This window comes from Alligator sinensis, unplaced genomic scaffold (assembly GCF_000455745.1).
Source record: "Alligator sinensis unplaced genomic scaffold, ASM45574v1 scaffold1371_1, whole genome shotgun sequence".
NCBI lineage: Eukaryota > Metazoa > Chordata > Crocodylia > Alligatoridae > Alligator > Alligator sinensis.
The window spans coordinates 228,858-245,907 of NW_005842601.1; positions in this window are offsets into that span (position 1 = coordinate 228,858).

Consider the following 17,050-nt stretch of genomic DNA (forward strand, 5'->3'; position numbering starts at 1 on the left):
TAGGTGTGCAAACACCTACATATGATTCACTGGACAAACCCAGAGATTTCAAATAAGAATCCATGGTATCAAAAACATGCTGACCTGTTGGGGTCTTGAGTTCTCTGCAACAAGAGAATCTCTCCTATTATTTTTGTAGTTAAAAAAAACAAGTGAAAGCTAAGAGCTGGTATTTTTTGTCTCAAGTCTTTCAAAGGGTGCCGTGAGCCTACAAAGGTTGAGAGCCCAGCAGTCTGTACACTAGGAACAGCTATATAATTGCTGTCTACATGACCTTTATTTTGGATTTTGAGAATGACAAAACAAGGAAGAACCAAAGACACTCCGCAGGAGAAAGTGAGAGAATGAGCACAATATACGTGTCTCATCTCTGTCAGTCCACACTGAATGGAACATAAAATGCCCACTGCTTTTCTAGGTAAGAAACCTGGCTAGTGCTGCCAACCTCAAACACTTCAAAAGCCATGAGTTGGGGCTACAAGTCATGGTATTGGCTTTGAGCTACAGTAGCATAACTGAGGAAAATCGACTGGGGCAAGAGCCCTAGATGCTGCCTTTGTGTGTGGGGGCATGGGGGGAGCGCAGGGTTGTAACCATCTAGTACCTCCCAGGGTGCCCATGGCATGCTCTGTGGTTAAACTAGGTCAGCTCCCTGGAACTGGCCTCAGTTTTCCACCTGCCACATCTTTGGTGCTTAGGTGTCTCTAGATATTAAGAAGCTGCCTTCAAAAAACAGTTAGGTGCTTGCTCCACCCTGATCATCAGGCTGCTGGTCTGCTCAGATCTTTATACCCCCACCTAAGTGGGGCTTCAGGTCCCCACATCACAGCCCTTCCACTGCCCCCCAGTTTGCAGTCATTTACCAGTCACAATGCCCCATACATTGACAGTGCCTCCCCATGCACCCCTCTGGGCTCTCCTTCCACCTCTACAGCCACAATCAGGTCCTCTAGTGTCACACAGGAATATGAATAACCATATATCATCAATGACTTCAGTGCATGGGCACTCTAGTCTTCCTTCAGCCCTAGCAGGCTCTTAGCCATACTCGCTTGGGTCACATCAGACCAACTTTTTCCCCATCAAGCCAGTCCAACGTGGCTCGTGCCTCTGCCATCTCTGTGTCCAAGCTCCAATTAAGCTTCCCATAGCTGGGGCGGTGGGTGGTGTGTGTGTGTGTATGTCTGTGTGTGTGTGTGTGGGGGGGGTAACTGCTTCTCCTGGGGCCTCCTAATTCCTTGTGGTGCTTGAGAGTCAGCCTGAAGCTCTAAGCCTCCCCTCTCCTCTCAGTAGTGGGGTAGGAGCTCCATGACAGGGGTGCAAAAGCATCTGTTACCACTGCAACCACCGATTGTGCTGCCACAATCAGCATGGAAAGATTTGGCACTGCCCTGTGCATCACTGTTGCCCCAGGTACAGAGCTGCCTTGCTACATCTCTGTTGAAATATGCCTTTTTTCAAAATAAGGTTGTGGTTCTCTGATTTTTGAGCCTTAAGATTGCTTTTGATCCAATTTAAGTTTTTCTCTAGGAAGAGAAACCTTTTTTTTTTTTTTAAAAGCTAGGTGAGATTTTCACACAATGCTGTGATTACAACAGCGAGGGCTTAAAATTCCTCACGCCCACCAAATATCACTAGACTCATGATAAAAATCTCATGATGGAAAGTCTCACAAGTTGGCAATGCTATTTATTGATTTTTCAGTGCAATAATTAGAAGCAAAATACAATAGTTACAGAGAAATGCACCACCAGGAACTTGCATCCAATTGTAGAACCAAACTTGAGCTGAAATGGCTTTGAAGTTACAAAGCAATGAATACGTTTATATGACAGTTTGAAGTGTCAGCACTCACCACCATCTCCCCTGCACTGGGGAGTTTTGCTCAGTGGCAGAATCACTCACCAGTGTAGAGGAATAGTTGCAGCAGGAAACAACAATTTGGCCGTTTTAAGTAGGATGCAAAAGTCTGGCCACGCTGACCCCCCAGGTAGCAGATTTTGAACCCTTTACCAGATGGGTCACTGCTGAAGGAGAAGGTTGTCAGACTGCTGTTAGAGGACTGCTTATATAAATAAAGGTACTGGAGTATTCTTTATAAGGCCTGTTTATAAGGCTACTTGTACATGTGGTGACATTAGCACCTTGCTGAAGAACCGCGCTTAGCAGATGGCTTTTTAGGAAAAGGAAACAACTACACCAGGAAAAGTGGAAGGCTTTGCCAGTAGGACTCAAAATTCAGCATGAGGATATATGAGGCTCTGCCAGTACAATACAAATTGTTTAGAGTAGACCAGGTCATAGAGGGAAAGGAAACCACAACAATCTCACACTGCTATGCTGGGTTTCCTCAAAGCAAGGCTGTGGTAGAGTGGTGAGGCAGTTGTGCAAAAAGACATATGTGCTGTTGCTGTCTAGGCTGGATAGAAAGGGGTGAAATGTTTTTAATATTACAAATAGGATGACATTTTGAAAATTGAAAGTAAGGAGTCACTTTCCAAACTTAATAGAAGTAAAGCACTTGCCCAAGGCTACTTTGGGAGGCTTTGGTGTCTCCTTCCCTGGAGAATTTTAAAAGGAGATTAGACAAACATCTGTTGTTGATGGGCTAGTTACATTTGATCCCACCTTAGCACCTGGGTTTGAATTACACTTCGACTCTTGGCAGGGTCTGCAAAAAAAAAATGGGTTACCCATCATGATGCCTTAATAAAATCAGAGCCCTCCTCCCCCCTGGTTCTGATTTTCAAATATTACAGGGGGGCTCTCATCTCTTATGGGGCAACTCAGCCCACCCGAGCACCCATGTAAGTTGAACCCTGCTCAGCACAAGGGTTTAACTAGGAAGGTGTCTTGAGGACCTACGTTTCTATGATTCTGTGAATATTTCCAAACCCCTTCCATATTTCAACTAATTTTAGAACTGGTTGAATTTCCTGAATTTCAAAAATCCAGGTGAAAAAAAAATCATGATTTTTCTCCACTGCCCAAATTTTTACCAATACTTTCCCACTGTTTCCTTTCTTCTATGTACTAAGACAGTGCCAGTCTCTGTGCCAGCAGTCTAGCACCTTACACATGCCAAACATTCATTTTAAGCTATTGCAATTCATTTTATCTATGTCTCCATCTAACTAAGATGAAAGGGCCTGAGCCATAAGGCCTTCAGTAAACAAACAAAGCTATGGTAAGTAGGAACTTCACAGCTGATGCACATGGCCACCCACATCCATTATTGGCTGCCAAAGTAGTGTGGCGGGCTTGCCGATGCATTGCCCAGCATACCAGGCTCCAAAAATCTCAATTCTGATTGGTGAACTATTTCCACCAGTCGGGTGACATTTGCGGAGGGGCTGGCTCTGCCCCTACCCAGGGCAAGGTGAAAAGTCCAGACCTGGTTGAAGCCTGCACCTTGCTTCAACCTGACTGGTCCCTTTGCAATCCGGGGGCAGAGCCTCTGGAGGGGATAAAAAGAGCAACGTGCCCAGCACGAGGAGGAGGAGGAGATGCATCGAGGGACGGAGAAGAGAGCGGGGCTAAGAAGGGTTGGGGAAGAGCAGACTAGTGGGTGGATGCTGTTGCCCAGAAGATCCCTTGAAGATGCCTCTCCCTGGACAGGAGAGGCGGACGGCTCCAGCCCTAGTCAGCATGCAGCTGGGAGCTGCGTGAACAGATCAGGTCCTCAGCCACTTGTTGCATGAAAGTGCCCAGACCCTGGGAGCTGCATGTGGCAGCTCGAGTCTGCAACTCCAGCGTGTGGCCAGGGCCTTGGTGCACACAGTGGTGCATGAAGCCTCAGACCCTGGGAGCTGCACGAGGTAGCTCAGGTCTGCAACCCCGGTGTGAGGCCGGGGATCTGGAGCTGGCCAGGACCTGTGCATGCACTCAGCATGTGGCTGGTCTGAAGCCCAAGTGGGGACCTGGGCCTTGGGGCTGCAGAAGGTGGCACGAGCCCCCAACCCTGTGCAGTGGGCAGAGCCCTCAGTGCCCAAAGCAGGGCACAGGGCAGTGAGGGGCCAATGACTCTGCAGGAGCAAGGAGGCCTCAGGTCAGTGCCAGCTGCAGGAAACCCCAGCTGGGGGGGCCATGGACTCTACCTCCCCCTCTGGAGCTGTGAGTTATTGGGGAAAGGGTTCTCACAGGGGAGGAAGCCCCTTGGAAGCAGGACATAGCTGAGATCCCTGTGGGGAAGGGGTCCTAGCCAAGCCCCCCTATGGGGAAGGGGTCCTAGCCAAGCCCCGAGGGGCTGAGTGGTATTGGGGCCTGTCCTATCTCCCCATTGGACCTGTGCCAAGGCTTCTAGCCCTCAAAGGGGAGTCTCCAATATTCACAGTAACATGAGATACCCAGAAGGGAATGAAGCACCTTATATTTTGTAACTAGCGCCTTAGATTTCATAGATTTCATAGACATCAGGGCTGTAAGGGACCTCGGAAGATCATCGAGTCCAGCCCCCCGCCCAAAGGGCAGGAAGTCAGCTGGGGTCATAGGATCCCAGCAAGATAAGCATCCAGTTTCATCTTGAAGGTGTTCAATGAAGGCGCTTGAACCACCTCCGGTGGCAGGCTGTTCCAGACCTTGGGGGCTCGGACAGTAAAGAAGTTCTTCCTTATGTCCAGCCTGAAACGATCTTGAAGTAGTTTGTGACCATTCGACCTCGTCATTCCTTGGGGCGCTCTGGTGAACAAACGTTCCCCCAGATGCTGGTGGTCACCCCTGATAAACTTGTAGGTGGCCATCAGATCACCCCTGAGCCTACGCTTTTCCAGGCTAAAGAGCCCCAGGGCTCTCAGCCTGTCATCGTAGGGTCTGCTTCCCTGACCTCTGATCATGCGCGTGGCTCTTCTCTGGACTCTCTCAAGCTTCTCCACGTCCTTTTTGAATTGTGGAGCCAAAAACTGGACACAGTACTCCAGCTGCGGCCTCACTAAGGCCGAGTACAGGGGGAGAATGACGTCCCGGGATTTGCTTGAGAAGCATCTATGGATGCAAGCCAGCGTTTTGGTCGCTTTACTAGCCGCCGCATCACATTGCAGGCTCATGTTCATAACATTTACATTTTGTTATCTCTAATGTGACTTGTTGTTTAACTGTTGTGTATGTATATAGGCTTATTATTGTTGGATCCCCTTTTGATACCCTACCTGTGGTTTGCTAGTATTTATTGTTTACCTGTCTTTACCTGTGGGTTATTTGGACTTACCTGTGTTTACCTGCTGCAGATCGGTTGATTATCTGTGCAGTGTTCGAGACCCCTGGTGGTGGTATAAGTTCTTAGTCACTAATTATAGAATATAGCATCACTTGTAAACTGTATATATTTATTAACATTAGATATTTTTTGTTTTTGGGTTTGTAAATATTTTATATAATGTAAAAATATTAATACATTTGTACATAGTTAAGTCATTTTTGTCCTGACCTGACTCTACAGAGAATAGAGGGATCTGAGCAATATTGCAGATCCCTCTCACAGCAGTCCTGCCTGGCAACCCATCCTTTCTATCTGGAGAAGGGAGCACATCCTTGGGTGCACCTGGGTTACTGTAGACCTCTCCTGCGGCAGTGCTGTGGTTCTCAAACTTGCTAGATTTGAAGCACCCCTTGTTAGATTCAAGGTACCCTCAGAAAATGCCATGTCCTACCATTCGCTCATTTTTTGAGTACAGAAAAATAGATCAATTTTTGTGTTGCAGACTTGGAAAGACAGAAGTCAAAATGCTTTTGAAATCTCTGGGTTTATCTTGCAACTCATGTGTAGGTGTTTGTATACCCAAAAGTGGTCATACTGCATGGCACCCTGCAGCACCCTTTCACGGCTCTAACAGTTTAGCTATGCTATTACTGTAAAGCATAAAGGCCTCATGATAAACAGTTGAGTGCTGATTCCTTTCAGGACAGTGTCTTATCATGAACACATACATAGGCACATATAAAGTAGCTGGTGCACTGTAATAGTTTAAGTCTCTCTGTAACACGGGGATGTTCAACTAGTGGCCTGCAATGTGTTTAACATGTGGCTTGCAGACCCTTAAAACTGCCTCTCTTACTGAGGCAGGGTAGGACCTTGAGATCATGCTGCAGCCTGTGTAGGTCACCGCATATGACCAGACGTGGCCCAGGAGCAGGGGGCTGCATGCCAGCAACATTGCTTGTGGTTAGTGAGTGTTGTGCACTACCAGCACAGCCCATGTGGTGGGGAAGGATCCCAGGGACCAATGTCACAGCATGGGACCTGTGCAGCGTACAGCCCCTAGCCACATCCAAGTTGGTAAAACCTGCTGTAACACACAGAGAGACTCGGTGTTTGCAAGAGCAATACAAAAAGACAGAGTTCTGCTTTTCACTGTAATGTTCGCTCTTCTTCCAATGGCCAGATTCATTACAATTGAGTGAAATTTTAGAATGTTCTCCTTTAGGCCAATCAATCAATCAATCAATCAATCAATAAATAAATAAATAAATATTTGGTTAGACTGAAACAATTCCCATATTGGTGTTTAATTACTCAGTTTTATTCCACCAATTTTTAAAGCCAATATAATGTTCTTTTTTTACCTTTTGAAATGATGGTTCATTTAAAAACTAAACAAAGTTTAATTATGGTTACAAAAAAGTAAAACTAAATCTTTCCTTTGGAGTTGAACAAAGTGTCTTGTTTGAGGTACAGCAATTTTTTTTGATATTTTTTTCAGTTCAGTAAATAAACCAAAAAAGATCCATTATTCACCCAGCTCTAGAGGATAGAGATTACTGAAGAAAAGTTAATTTTGCCTCTGCTCTGCTACTAAAAAAGTGAGAAATAAAGGATATGCTGATTGACGGCAACCAACAAAGCAGTCAGGAGTTTTGAACAGCACAAAGATAGATTAGCTGCAAATTCTGGCACAGCAGATATATGCTTTTGCTCTAGCTCTCTAATTTCAGCAATACTGTACTTCTCTACAGTACTGTAGAGGAAAATAGAAGGAAACTGAGGCACATGGAAGTTAAGTGACCTACTCAAGGTCATTCTGGGAGCTTGTGGTTGTCAGGAGTCCAGATGTGTTGTATCAATTTTTATGTGCATTACAAAAGTAGCTGGCAGTCCCAGCCATGGAGCAGGAGCCCTGTGTACTAGGCCCTGTGTAACATGGAACAAAAAGATGGTCCCTGCCCCAAACAGCTAACATTACGACAAGAGATGGATAGATACTGAGAAGAGAGAACAAGGAAATGCTGAGGTGATACTAATAATCAGCATAAAAGAAAGGAAGGAAGGGCCTTGAAGGAAAACAGTCCTCATTTAAGCACCTGGGCTCCCCACACAAGGTACAAGCAGAGCTAGGCACCCAAGAATGGTGTCCACAGAAGCCAGGGATGGACAAAGCTAGTCAGTATGAAACCCAGGTGGTTGCTTTAACCTAGATGCAAGGGCAGGGGTAGGCAACCCCTGGCACAGGTGCCTGCGTGTGGCATGTGAAGGCATTTTGCTCAGCATGCATGCCTCAGGGCAGACGGTGAGGAAGGGGCCAGAGATGCACTGCCACAACAAGGATTGTGCCCCTTGCAGCTCCCCCACTGTCTGCCCCTGGCACACCAACATGCTACAAGTCAAGCTTGTGGGCGTTTTCGGCACTCTGCCCAAAAACATTGCTGATCCCTGTGCTAGGTGTTCTGGGATGAGCGTCTCTCAAGTCTTAGAGCATGAAACTGTTCCACTTTGCATAAATACCTGGGATTCCCACCACTACCTCCTTCTGTGTCGGGTGCAAGGCACATTTATGAAATATGCCTATTGCTCAGGCTTTACAGGTGAGATCGGCAGGGGAGCTCCCAGTTTGAGAATCCTACTGAGACTTGGACATTATGTTACACAGTGACAACAGAGCTTGGGCACTTGCAAAAAAATGTAGATGCCTCCAGGGTTAGGCAGCAGCTGAAAAGGAGTTCTTAGAATGTAATTTTTTTACTTCAGTACCTAATTCCTCTTGTGGATCTAACTCTAAATTACTTGCTCCACATCACCCAGGAAGGTTGTGGCAAAACAAGCCTTGAAACCAGATCTCTGAAGTTTTAGGAAGTGCCCCAACCACGGGGCCATCCTTCTGTACACACTGTACAGCACGTCAACCAGCATCTTTTGCATCATGTTGAATTGAAGTGCTGCTACTACACCTACCCAAAGGGGCAGATTAACCACTTATTGTTTCCTTTGCCTCCCATCTGGCTGGCTGTCTCCACCTGTCTGTACTTATATTGTCACCTCTTTGGGGTAGAAACCCTCTTTCCATTCTGTGTCTATACTTCGCACACCAGGATCTTGGCCTATGACTGTGGCAATGAAACTATAAATACATAAATAACAACAATAATCAGTCTACATGATTAAAAGCTGGATATATGATAACATATTCCTATAAGTGAAAACAACATGACAGACTTCGACTGCATCAGTAGCCCTATTCATTGCAGGATCTCCTGGACCTGTCCTGAAGCAGGGAACCAAATTCACACCTTCCAAGCTGTAGGCAAATAAACAGCTTACCCACAAACTCTTCTTTCTGCTCAACGAATGACTAGTTTTTTTCCTTCCATTCTTGGCAAGAGCGGGTCTATGGAATACCCCAGCTTTAGTTCCTTTTGCCTTTTTCTATTGGGGTTTGGTGGTTGGCATCACCTTGTACTTTCTCTGGAGTCCACAGCGTCCCTTACTAATAAATAAATATGATAGGTACACAACTTTTCTGTTTATAAATGCAACCTTCAGGGAGTATTTTGTCAACATGTATTCATTGTTTAGATTGGAATCATTAGTGACAGCGCGAGTGCTACTTATATGCAGCACTGATGATTAAAGCAGCAAACAGAGACATACTTAATGCTGTCAAGATTCAGCCTGGATAGTGGAATAAGGAAATCTCACTGGTGAAGGGTAATTAGCATGTTTCTATCTTGAATGAGAGAACCCTGTGGAATAATTCAAAAGTGCCACTGAGAGGACTGCATGATTTATCATATCAATCTTCTTCCACACATGTGTGACTCACACTTTAAGAACATAACATCTTGTATTAATTGTGAGACTAGATTGCTGTGGGATCATGTATTTAACTCAGCAAATCATTTTAATGAAAGCAGGATTTCTGATGGTTTAGGAACTCTGCCATCCTTTCTGCTAATAAGGTGAAAATGTAGGGTCCAGTATCAACTGGTGGAAATGAGCACAGCTCCATTAATGTATGTGCAGTTACACCAGTTACATCCTGAATGAAAACAGGACCTTGGTCTGATCATACTTACATTGCTCTGACATGGATGAGGTTCCACTGGTATTAGTGGTGCTACTGCTGATTTTACACCAGCGCACATTCAATTGAAATTAGGAGCAGAAAAGGATGTTCTGTGTTTGAAGAGACTGAAGAAGCCGAGCCACAGGAATATTGGTATGGACACTGCTGCTCAATAGCATAACTAGGACCGAGCGAGGGAGGCCCACTTGCCCGAGTCAACTGTGGCTAGTATGTCCTCTCCACCATCTCCCTCCTCATCCCAGCCCTGGGTGCTCAATGGACTCTCTCTGTCATTGTTGCTGCTTGCTGAAGAAAAAATTAACACTGTTTGCTGGGTTTTATTGCCTCTGCTGCTCAACCCTGCAATGCATTTATATGGTAGATAAATATTTTGCAGTCTAGTCTCCAGCTGACTCTGCCTTGGGTAGCTACATCCCCACTCTGTTGAAAAAAACCCTCATTGGATCAGCTCAGGGAAAGGTTAGATCATTATTGTACCAGATAAGTGCCAGTGGTGGGCCTTCTCCATCCTCACCTGCTTTTTCTTCTAGAGGAAAGTGGACTAGAGCTTGCTATTTGGCATATTCAGGAACTGCTAGCTACTGCTGTGTATTCTCCACCAGGTTCAGTGCTCTACTCAGTGAAAGCTTTCTTATTTGCCTAGTATAAAGTGAGGAAGCTGTGTTCAGGAGTCCTGAGATCAACTGCACTGTATGGCATAAATGAATTCATGACAGGAGCTAGGCTAGTGATTCTCAAATCAGGTGCTGGAGCACCCTACATTGCCTTCTTTACAAGGCTGCCATGCACTGTTAACACTGCTAGGTGTACAAACATGAGTCACAGGATGGACCCAGAAATTTCAAATAGGAATCCACAGTATTAAAACCATTCTGACTGGTGGTCTTTCTGAGTTCTTTGCAACAGAAAAAATGTTCTTTTATTTTTCCATAGTCAAAAACAAGGGAAAGATAAGAGCTGGTATTGTCTGAGGGGTGCCTCAAGTTTATAAAGATCGAGAACTACTGAGCTAGGTGATGTCTCATCTCCCTTAGCCCAGCATAAAACTGATACCAAACTGCCCACCACAACTGGTCATTTGCAGAGGCATCACAAGTAGCTTCTATGCCTTGGATGGCAGCAGCTGTCACCAATCTTGCCACTCCCCTCCCCACCCCGCCTCAAAATGGCACCCAGGGCTACTGCCCCTATTGCCCATCCCTAGCCACGCTACTGGCTCATTTGTTCTAACATTCAGGTACAATGATCTGTTGCTTCCTAACGTCTGCAAAGCGTTTTAAGGCTCTTGTATGGAAGCAGCTAGAGGAATGGACACCGTCCTATGTGTAAGAAAAAAGGCTGCAATTCTTTAAGTCCCACAGGGCTTAAGCACCTGATTGCCACTGAACTTCAATTTATGTTCTTGGAGGATCTGGCTTAGGAAATATAAACATTCATTTAAGTTTGTTATATATTTTTCCTTGGCAGAAGGCAAAAAGAGTCTCAAGGAGCATTTTCTAAGCACCAAGGCTGGGGAGGAGGCTGTGAACTTGGAGGCTTACTGATCCTAAAGTCCAAAGTATTCCTAGTTTAACACAGTACCGATGCCTTTACAGTTCACCTATGTTCCCAGTGACTCCCACCCCATGATGTCATACTGCTTGTACTGAATTGTTGCCTGGCTACCCAGGGATATGCTAGTAAAGAGTAATTATCTAGGCTTGAATCTACTTAAACAGGCAGATACATTCTACCTGTGGAGGCGGTGGATTTTCCATCACTTTCAGGTTTTCAGCTCTCTCTAGAAGATGTCTAAGAGCTCAGATAGAAGTTCTGGGCATGGCACAGCTCTCTGGTCCATTTGATGCAGGAAGATAGATGGAGATGAGCCCTTCTGGCTTTAACATTGGTGGATCCATGTTCTGAGTTTTCTAGAACAACTCTTCCAGGATGGATCTGGGAAAACATTTGCAAAAGATGAGATCCCTTAGAACAGAGGTGGTCAACCTGCAGCATTCATGCCATAAGTAGCATGGATAGCCTGTGTGTGTGGCACACAGCAAGCCAGGACAGAGACAGGCAGCACAGGAGCAGAGAGGGCATGAAGCAGAAAGCAGAGCAGCAGATCAGGCAGGAAAAGGGAATGAAAAGGCACTTGGGCCGTGTGCCAGGCTAACTGTGGCATGCCTGCCAAAAAGGTTGGTCCTCACCAACCTAGAATATGTCACTGTCAGAACAGGGGTATAGGCTGTCTAAACTATCAGCTAGACTGCCTACTAACAGATGGCCAAAATCAAAGTTCAAGCAGCAAGCCAAAGGTTATGAGCCAAAGAACCCTACCTAAGACAGGCAACAGGAGATAAGGTTGGACAGGAAATGGAGGAAAGACCTTAGCAGATGACAATGTCTGAGAGAGAAACATTAAGCAAATGCTTGCTTGCAGTCTGCTCTGATATGGCAAGACATGCTATTCTTGGGATCTGGGATAAAATCCCTCAGATCCTATTTCACCATTAAATTAACATTTGCCAGAGGCCAAAGAGAGACGGTGGAAATACTAAGCTTTCAAAACTAGTAGGAAGCAATTAGCAGCAGCAGCAGGATGATTATGAAATACCTAGCTCAGGGTTCTGGCTCTGGCTGGCATCTCTCCCCAGTGGAACAGAAATAACCCCACTGCTGTTTATCCATTTTATCCAAAGAATATTTTATACAAGGTGTAGAAAGAGCCTTTGGAGCAGAGACAGAACCAAAGGCCATCTCCCTCCACGGCAATCCCGGTGAGCCACCATTCCTCCTCTCTTCCCCCTCCCTTGCCTCCCAGCTGTGGTGCAGAAGCAGTCCACCTGTGCAAGTACTCCTTGCTGCCCTTCTTAGGCCTGGGTTTCCTGTCCTCCCTCACCTTAGTAACTGGGGCGGGGATTCCCTGTTTCAGTTGACCATGCACTTATGATGGCTCCATATGACTTCAATCAGGAATCATAGTTTCATAGTTGGTAGGGTCAGAAGGGACCTGAGCAGATCATCAAGTCTGACCCCCTGCCATGAGCAGGAAGATTGCTGGGGTCAAACGAGCCCAGTGAGGTGATTATCTAGCCTCCTTTTGAAGACCCCAAGGTAGAAGCGAGCACCACTTCCCTTGGAAGTTGGTTCTAGATCCTAGTCGCCCTGACTGAAGTAGCACCTCCTGATATCTAGCCTGAACCTACTCTCCGTCAACTTATGGCTGTTATTCCTAGTTACTCCTGGTAGTGCCCAGGGGAACAGGGACTCTCCCATTCCCTGCTTGTCCCCCCTGGTAAGTTTATAGATGGCCACCAGATCCCCTCTCAGCTTTCTCTTGTGGAGGCTGAACAGGTTCAGGTCTCATAGCCTCTCCTCATAGGGCCTGCCTTGCTGCCCCCTGATCATGCAAGTGGCTCTCCTCTGGACCCTCTCAATGCTGTCCACATCCCTCCTGAAGTGTGGTGCCCAGAACTGGACACAGTACTCCGACTACGGCCTGACCAATATCACATAGAGGGGGAGGATCACCTCCTTGGACCTGCTCGTGATGCATCTGTGGATGCATGACAAGGTGCAGTTAGCTTTCCTAACCGCATCCTCACACTGGCGACCCATGTTCATCTTGGAATCAATAATCACTACCGCTAGAACAAGAAGTGCACCCTGGGAAGGCACCTGCTGCTGAAAGGACTGCTAAAAGCCTTGCTCCCTTCAACAGAAGTGGTTTATTGTGCTGGCTGAAAGGAGGGGTCTGCTGCCCCAGCGGACCATTACATGTCCATGCCCCAAAGTTCTGCCGGCAAAACTACAGACTAAGGTTCTAGAGACTTGTGAGTCTCTTTTCTCTGAACTTTGTGGTCATTAAACCCAGTGAAGAGTGAGCAGAAAGTAGATGTAAAACACAACTGAATCAGAACGGCAGCATTTTAAACCACTGGGCAACTTCTCTGCCTGGATGCAAATGAACAATGAATAAAAGTGATGGAAAATTAGGTCCTAACAGCTATTCCAAACATCATCCGGCAGTCAGCGGATAAGTTCCCATCCCCAGTATCCTTCAACTGTTCTGCAACCACCTGTTTGCAAGAGGGGAAAAAAAAGTACCCCGTTTTAGCTGTATAACTTCTGCACTTGCTTTTACAGTGAAACAGTTGTCACACAAGGATTGCCACATTCAGATACAAATGTCTGCCAAGTGCGGGATCGGACTCTTTTTCTCAAGGACCAGTGTTGCTGAAGATGGAGGATAAAGGGACTAGCACACAAGTACTGGTGGGCAGTAATTAGTGCCTATAATATTAACAATAAATGAGCACATGCCTACCAGTTTGCATATTAACAAACCTTAACTAGTTAATGAGTCATTCAGGGCCTTGCCCCTCATGCTGTTATGTTATTTACACTATCACAAAGTGAGCGTGAAACCAGGAGAGTTGTTGTTCACAGCTACTCTGCATGAACTTTAACACTGCTATAAATGCCACCAATAGTCAGGGCAATGGAGAATCCAGCCTTCAATAAAACAGGATGGGTTCTCCCATAGCACCTCAGGAACTTAGGAGAACAAGTTTGACCAGATATTCACTCCCTATATATATCTACATTACTCAATGACCTTCAGTGGATACATATACAGCCAAGGTAGAAAAGTTGTGCTCTAGGCTACAGAGGCAATTAGACCTATGCTCCTAACTCCCTCAGGCATATTTGAAAATGTCACTCATCATTAATAATATGTCTCACTCCAAGAATACCTGATGTTGTGACCTAAATTTCCCTAAGCCAATAGCTGTAAATGTGCACAGTTTATGTCCAAAAATGGTCATGTACAATAGACACAAAACTGCCCAATCAGCTGAGTAATTGGAAAGGAAATATCACCCAGCCTTGCTGAAGGGCAACTCCCTCAAAATAGGGAGGCATCCAGTGAGTGTCATTGCAATAGGCTGGCATCACTAAATGCAGAATATGTCCCCATGGAGGCCACAGAGTAAGTCAGATGCTTTGGGTTTCACTTTAGTATTTTGCCATTTGAAAGCATTTTCCAAGGTAAAATATAACAAAACAAAACAGAACCAAAAATGCATTATCTCTGCTTTAAGTACAGCAATGTCATGATTTGCTATCAAAGCCCAGTGAGAATTCTGCATGTAGAAAAACTACACGATTGGTCTGTACAGAATATGGCCCTTTGTCCTTTTTGATTGTGATACACAATTAATATTGAGTCTCCTGGACTGTAAGAGTTGCCCAGAAATGTACTGCCTGGTTTGTTTTACCAATTATCTCCTCACACACAATGAATTGAAAGATTTGGTACTCCTGGGTGCTGCAAAGAGTATGTACAAGGGGAGTCCCCTACCATCTCATGCTTCTCAGGGAAATCTGTGCAGCTTCAAATACTGTCAGACACCATTAAGCAACCAGATTAATCCCCAGGCATTTGATGTTAGGGTATCTGATGCTCTGCATAGAAACAGGGCATCAGCAAGCACAGAACAGCCATCAAGCTTCAGCTATGCAGAGCCAGCTATACCTCTGCTGGATGGAAGGCCTGATCCTGATTCAAGCTCAACTCCTACTGGTTTCAGGCCACAGAGAGGAGTGCAGAAATAAGATGGCCCTGAAACAGCAGAGAAGTGTTTCACTAAGGTGCCCATATAAGCTGTGTAATGCCTAACCCCTCACTCCATTGCCATATGGGTGCTGCCACAAGATTTCTTCCTGCTACTAGTCTTAGCTAACATAACATGGAGTCTTAGCTCAAGTGGCAGAGATCTATTTTGGTGCTCAAGGCTAGGGACAGAAGTTGCACATAAACTGGTATAAGTGATCAGAAGCTGGCTCAAATCTGTAACACAAAAGAAGTTCAGTGCACATAAACTGCTTCCAAAATGGCCCAAACTGGTTTAAGATAAACCTGGATGGATGTAGTATCAGACTTAACTGATTTAGGTTAAATTGGTTTACTGAACTTGTGTCCCAGATCCCTTCCAGATTCAAGTTAACTCACAGTCCCCCAGCATCCCAGGATGCTTTGCATCTCTCCCACAACCCCCCACCCTCCTTTGCAGGGTGCTTGCTGATGCTCTGTTTCTGTGATCAATATTTGGTCAAACTGGAGCATCAAATCTGAGCAGGCCCAAGCTGCCTGCTCCAGCCAAGCACGGAGGCATGATCTAGTGCCCCCAGCTTCTGGTCTGGGCCACTGCAGGCACATGGCTGCATTTCTGGAATCAAAAGTAAATGTCTGTTCATTTTCTTATTGGTTCAATCTACACAGTTTAGACTAACCTGCAAAGATTGAATTAATTCAGCCATAGGCTTTTTGGCTTATACTCTGTATAAGTCTGTACTTAGCCCAAATCTCCACATTCAGACCCTCCTGATGTCTCATGTGGAGGATCATTACCCTCATAGGAATAATTATCCTATGTTTAGGACACAAACCTAAGACTTGGGAGATCTGATTTAAAGTTACTACCTTGCCACAGATCTTGTGGGAAAGTAGCTTGGGCCCAGATAGCAGTTAGGTCTAACTCCCAACAGAATCACTTTTGAGGATCCAGGTCTAAGCTTCACTGCACCTCAGTTTCCCACTTCTAAAACATGGATAATAGCAAATCACAGGTGTGCTGTGAGGCTAAATATATCAGAAGACAGTGAGATGTTCAGATAATGCCTTAATGGGTACAGCATAAGTACTTTAGATAGATTTGTTAATCTTAAAGAGTGTTAACTGGAGTGTCTTGTGTACATGCGGTTTACAGAGATGAGGTACTAATTTGCAATGAATAAATTGTTGCTGAATTTTGCCTGTCTCTACTCCCACATTCCATGCCAATGAATGCTTGAATTGGTATTAACTGAATTTGTCTCCAAATGCCTTCAACTAACTATTCTTTGTCTCAATGGTATTTGCAAAAGGTTCCTCCTAGAAGCCTGCACTGTGTGGATTGGTGCAGAAATCATGTGGTATCATGTCTGCAATCCTATTGGATGACAAACGTATCATACAAGGGTAAAATGTGACATTTGCAGATGACATTGGCCTTGGTTGCCTAGAATCTGCAGCATAGAAATAGAAATTGCAGAGGAGAAAGACCCTGATTCTTCACCTAGTGTCAGCACCCCAAACATTTTCCTGGCTCAAATCCCTATAAGAAAGCTTAGAAAACATCCAGTAAAGGCCAGCATATAAACTGCTGGCATGCAGGTGGGATCTTGTACTGCACAGGATTAAGCCACTGCTCTCCACAGCATCAGACCTATTAAAGCAACTGGGGTTGGGGGCTGGGATGTGTGATTCCAACTAACGGTAACCTCAGGTGATTTTCCTTTTGGTGCTTTCTAGGCAGGGAATTTGGGGAGCCATGGAAGAGAGTCTCTATGTAACATGCTGCTGCACAGCTAGAAGGATAGGTAGAAGAGTAGGGTCTAAGTCCACCCTGTGCAGTTATGTCAGCTTGGGGAGTTAATAGCTCTTACCCCATACATGATGCATCTAGCCTGTAAAACCAATGGGATGGATGCTGCTAAGGCAACCAAAGAGGGCTTTTGTCAACCTAGCTTATATTGTTTGGGGAGGTGGTATAGCTAAAATGGAAGAAAAATCCTTCTTCAGGTATATGCCACATCTCCACCATGGGGGACCTCCTGATATAGCTAAGCTATTAGTTACCTAGCTAGATGCTCTGCAAGCTCCAAGGGACATCAATGGAAGGCAACGTGGGGTGGTCTTCTCTTAAAAGGGATACTCACCTCTGCTGGAT